Below are 6010 nucleotides of genomic sequence, written 5' to 3' on the forward strand. Positions count from 1 at the left end.
TTGTTTTTCCTTGTGCCTCATGCATCATGCAGGACTTCCTTGAATTTTATGAGATTTTAAAAAAAGTATTTCCCTTTCTGTTTGAATTATCTTCCATTATCAGTCCCCTCATGTTGTGTTTATTGGTATTCAGGAATGTACCTTGGCTATCTCATGGAAATGGTGTTTCCCGTACAAATAACCCAGCACTCTACAGGTTGAGAAATCATTTGTGAGTGAGATACAATGTCTTTGTTATTACTTACTGTAAATCATTCTTATCTCAGATGTTAGTGATGCCCAACCCTTCAGCATTTACTCTACCGACAAGACTTACTGGACGTTTAAGAAAAAGATATTTTAAGTCACTGTAGTACACTCCCAATACCAGTTTTTTTTATAAATGCAAGGCTGAGGAGTGATCACAAATTTATTTCTTAGGGTCAGGGAGATGGTTCAGTGAGTAAAGTTACTTGTCTTCAGGCCTGTTAACCTGAGTTTGTTTTCACAAACAACATGGTGGAAGGAGAGTACCAACCCCTGAAAGATGCTCTTTCACATACACACACACACACACACACACACACACACACACACACACACACACACACACACGAAGAGACAGAGGGGAAGGGAGATGGGTGATGTGAGGGATGAAGGGGGTAAGGATAGTATGAGAGAGGAGTGGAGGCAGGGGGTTAAGATCATGTGCTGCTCTTCCAGAAGACCAGTGTTTAGTTCCCAAGTACCCACACAGGTGGCTCCCGACTGCCTAGGAAATTTTTGGCCTTCTTCTCATTTCTATGGGCAAATTCATGCACTTGCACAAATATACATACACATCCATAAAAATAAAAAAAATAAAAAGAATTTATAGTGACATATACACTTTATCCTATGAGTGATCTAAATAAAAATAAAAGTGTTTCTCTTGTTGAAACACTCACTTTCACAAGGCCGTAAGTCAAAGGGTCATAGCAAATATTCACATGCAGCAGACGCTTCTAGAGCCGTCTCAGGCAGCAACGATACGCCTGCTTGCTTTTCTGAGCCCTAACCCCCCCAAAGCATAACTTCTTCTTTTATTTTATCTCTTTTTTTTTTTTTTTCAAACAACGGACGATGCTTAAGCGCATTTTCCCCCCTCTCTCTGGGATTTACTTTATTTTTGGAGCCCCCATGCCCTTCTGCTAAGCAGCTGCTTGTTGACCACCATTGCTAAGCATGCCAGATTTCTTTAATCCTAATACCAACAACAACCAAAAACAAGCACTTTCTCTCCTCCTCCTCCTTCTCCTTCTCCTTCTCCTTCTCTTTCTTCTTCTTCTTCTTCTTCTTCTTCTTCTTCTTCTTCTTCTTCTTCTTCTTCTTCTTCTTCTTCTTCTTCTTCTTCTTCTTCTTCTGCATCTCCAGTAACTTCTCTGCCCAGTTGTTTTTTTCTCTCAAAAATTCATTAAATCATTCTTGAGATTCGTCTGAGCCCATCTTTTTCTGTCTTTAATGAGATCAAGAAGCCACAAAAGAAAACTCTGATTTCTACAGCAACAGTGCTTTAACACGACCTTAGTAAATTAAAGACCCTATGTATCAATCTGTGGTTAGAAATGTATAGAGCTGTGATTCTGAAATTAAATATTTGGTGCACAGATGTGAAGATGTAAAAGCATCAGAGACTAGTGAATACAAAATTATAAGTGCATTTTTTACAGAATTGTGCAATTTATATGAAGTGGATCTGTTGCCTGCCTATGGATCACATTTCTCCTACATTTAATTAGTTCCATTCATACAGAAAGCCAGACATTGGGGAATCCTACTATGTGATCTGTCTTCACAAGATAATTATTTTGTTAGAGTATGTATGAGACACAGGTCAGAAAATCCATTGAGGTTATTAAGAATATTCTCTACATCTATGTGAAGTTTACCATTTGGTTTTTCTCAATACTATAGTTACTTCTAAATTTTTCCTCAAAAGTAAAAATTGAATTTTAACATACAAGGATTAGTGTAGAGAAGTTAATTGCTTCTTAGCCTCTAATATGATAAGTGTATCTATGTTCCTTTTTACTTTAGAAGATTTCTGGGATAGCAAGCATGGAGCATAACTTTTAAAAAGATTTATTTGAAAAATGCCTAGCTTACAAATCTTACTATGACTGGGAACAAAATTATCTCTCTCTAAACTACACGTGTCCCACACAGGTGACAAGAGTGAGCAAAGAAGCCTGAAATTCAGATCAGAGACCAGAAGAATTAGAGGTAATCGTGTCATTTGATTTCTGGCCAAAATAAAAAGTACATGGAATGCAACAAATGAGAGTAGAAAAATCAGATCCTTGCCTTATTTGTAATATGAAGCTGGAAACAACCCATATGTCCCTCAACCAAAGAGTGGATATGGAAAATGTGGTCGATTTATACAATGGAATACGAGTCAACCATTAAAAACAAGGACATCATAAATTTTGAATGTATAGAACTAGAAAATATCATCCTGACATAAGAGGACATGCATAATATGTACTCCCTCATAAGTGGATATTCAGAATATCCGTGAGACAACTTGCAAACATTATCAAGCATATCAAGAAGGAAGGCCCAAGTGTAGACACCTGAAACCCACTTAGAAGGGTGACAAAATAATCATGGGAGGCAAAAGGAAGGAAGAAACTGGGTGGGAGAGGGTAGGGGTGGGGGAAAGGATTGGCAGGGTCAAGTATGGAGAGAAACAGTAGGGACAGCCAAAAGGCCAGGAGAATGAATTGAAATATGCAGCAGTGGGGCTTAGAGGGCTGGGGGAACCTCCAGAAAGTCCCAGAAACCTAATTTTGTTCCCTGGACTCAATTGGGATGACATTTCCCGCAATGCCCAACAGTGGGGAGATGGAACTGGAAGAGACCACCTCCAGTAGATAGACAGGACCCCCAGTTGAGTCAGGAGACCACCCACCCATGTTCAAAATTTTTAATCCTGAATTGTCACTGTCTAAAGGAAATACAGGGAAAAATGAACAAAGACTGAAAGAAAGGCAACCCAGTGTCAGGCCCAACTTGGGATCCATCACATGTGAGCACACCAAATCCTGACACTATTATTGAGACCATATTGTGTGTGCAGACAACAGCCTGGCATGACTGTCCTCTGAGAGACTCTGCCAGCAACTGATTGAAACAAATGCAGATACTTTTAGCCAACTATTGGTTTGAGGTTGGGGACCAATATGGAAGAGTCAGAGGAAGGACTTAAGGAGCTAAAGGGTATTGCAACCCCATAGGAAGAACAGTGTCAACTAACCAAGACCTCTCAAAGCTCCCAGAGACTAAGCCAAAACCCAAGGAGCCCAGGGCACATGTGTAGCAGAGGACTGCCTTGTACAGCTTCAGTGGGAGAGGATAAGCTTAATCCTGTGGAAACTTGACGCCCCCGGGAAGAGTGATGCTGGTGAGGGTGAGGTGGGAGTGGGTGGGATGGGGGAGCACCTTCTTAGAGGCAGAGGGTAGGGGTTAGGGGGTAAAGAATTCATGGAGGGGGGCCCAGGAAGGGGGCAATTTTGGGATGTAAATAAATAAAAGAATATAATAAAAAAGAAAAACATCAGATGCTCATATACAGGTGAGATAGCTGACAGGGAATTCACACCACACAAGAGTAGCTCAAAAAAAAAATCACAAGACTAAAACAAAATGGGTGCATATCACATACTCAGTGAAGAACTTGCATCCAGAACATACAACAAAATCTTAAAATGCATACCAAAAAAGTAACAAATGAACAAAAAGCTCCATAGAAGTATTCCACACACACGCACACTGTGAGAGTAATCCCATGTCAATCTTTTTTCTTTCTGCTGTACTTTTCCCTATGCATAGTGTTCATAAACAATTGTATGTAGCTTCTGACTCATAAATTAAGATCTATATATGCATATCGTTGGTACTCAAATGTAAGGCTACATATTCTGTACATATGCTTATTGCTACGACTGAGAATCATTTTCACTTTGTAGTAAACGAACAGTAATGATTCTTATATTGCTAAGTCTTCAGCTGCAAACACCCAGACTCGCCAATCAGCCATGAATCAGGTCCTGTTTCCCCCTCTGGTGGCAACAGGGAGAAATAGCCTTTTAAATGTCATGAAATTGGGAAGGAAAAAAAGTCATATCACCATACATTAAACAACAACTTTTGATACTATTTTTTTGCTTGATCAACATTACAATTTATTAATACTCATGTAACTTGTGTCAATAATCAAGTTAGCAACACTTTATATAAATTCATTGCATAATACTAATATCAAAACAAAAAGCAAATGCTCTGTCCTCAGTTACAGTTTGGGTACTTCATAACAAAAACTATCTTTCTTTTTATTTTAATTAGACATTTTCTTCATTTACATTTCAAATGCTATCCCCTTTCCTAGTTGAGAGCACATACACTAGCAGCTTCACAGCACACCTGAAAGCTCTAGAACAAAAGGAAGCAAATTCACCCAAGAGGAGTAGAAGGCAGGAAATAATCAAACTCCAATCAAGTGGAAACAAAAAGAACTATACAAAGAATCAACCAAACCAAGAGCTGTTTGTTTGTTTGGTTGGTTAGTTGGTTTTTTTGTTTGTTTGTTTGTTTTGAGAAAAATCAACAAGATGGATAAACCCTTAGCCAGACTCACTAGAGGGCACAGGGACGGCATCCTAATTAACAAAATCAGAAATAAAAAGGGAGACATAACAACAGAACATGAGGAAATCCAAAATATCATCAGATCTTACTACAAAAGGCTATACTCANCAAAACTGGAAAACCTGGATGAAATGGACAATTTTCTAGACAGATACCAGGTACCAAAGTTAAATCCGATCAGATTAACAATCTAAACAGTCCCGTATCCCCCCAAGAAATAGAAGCAGTCATTAAAAGTCTCCAAACAAAAACAAAAAATCACCCCCAAACCCAAACAAACAAACAAACAACAACAACAACAAACAAGACCAGATGGGTTTAGTGCAGAGTTCTATCAGACCTTCCAAGAACTGTCTTTCAAACATTCACCATAAAAACTAAATGTGAATGGCAGAGAAAATAAGACCCAATCAAAAAGTCACCTTCCCCAAACAAATGTAAGATCATCTGATTATATTCTTCAATAAGACAGTGTCTAAGGAAATGGGAATAAATTAATTCTTAAGTGATATAAAGTTATGTTCCAACATATACATTTGGAAAGTGAAACTGGATCCCTACTAATTTGTGCATTCTTTGTGATATCAGTATCTCTTTCTTTCTTTCTCTTTCTTTCTTTCTTTTTTTTCTTTCTTTCTTTTTTTCTTTCTTTCTTTCTTTCTTCTACATTTACATCCTGAGTGCAGTTTTCTCTCCCTCCTTTCTCCCTCCCTCCCACATTCCCTCTCCTCTAGCACACTCCCCCACCCCCAACCCTGCATTATCCACTGCTTCTCTGTTTTTCTCCATAAGGAGGCAAGCCTCCCATGGATATCAATCAGCCATAGCATATCCATACCCCTATGAACACTTGGGTTTTGTTGTTGTTGTTGTTGTTTTGACAAAGAAGCCAAAATTATATAGTACAAAGCATCTTCAACAAATGCTGGTCTAACTGGATGGGAACATATAGAAGAATGCAAATAGATCCATATCTATCACTCTGTACAAAACTCCAAAAGACCAAGTGGATATAACACTTCAACATAAAATAAAGTATCCTAAACCTGATGAAAGAGAAAGTGGGGAATAGCCATGAATGCACTGGCGTAGAAAACAACTTGTATTTCATGAAAATGAAAAGCTTCTGCAAGACAAAGGACACTGTCAAAAGGACAAAATACTAACTCCACATCTGAAAGATGGCTAATTTCCAAAATATATAAAGAACTCAACAAAGTAGACATCAACAAATCAAATAATCTAACTAAATAGGAGGTGAATATCTAAACAGAAATTTCTTGACAGAGGAATCCTAAATGGTTCTCGAATGCTTTATAAATGCATGCCTCACTAAAACCAA

The sequence above is a fragment of the Mus pahari genome, chromosome 1 (genome assembly GCF_900095145.1).
Source record: "Mus pahari chromosome 1, PAHARI_EIJ_v1.1, whole genome shotgun sequence".
NCBI classification, from domain to species: Eukaryota; Metazoa; Chordata; class Mammalia; order Rodentia; family Muridae; genus Mus; species Mus pahari.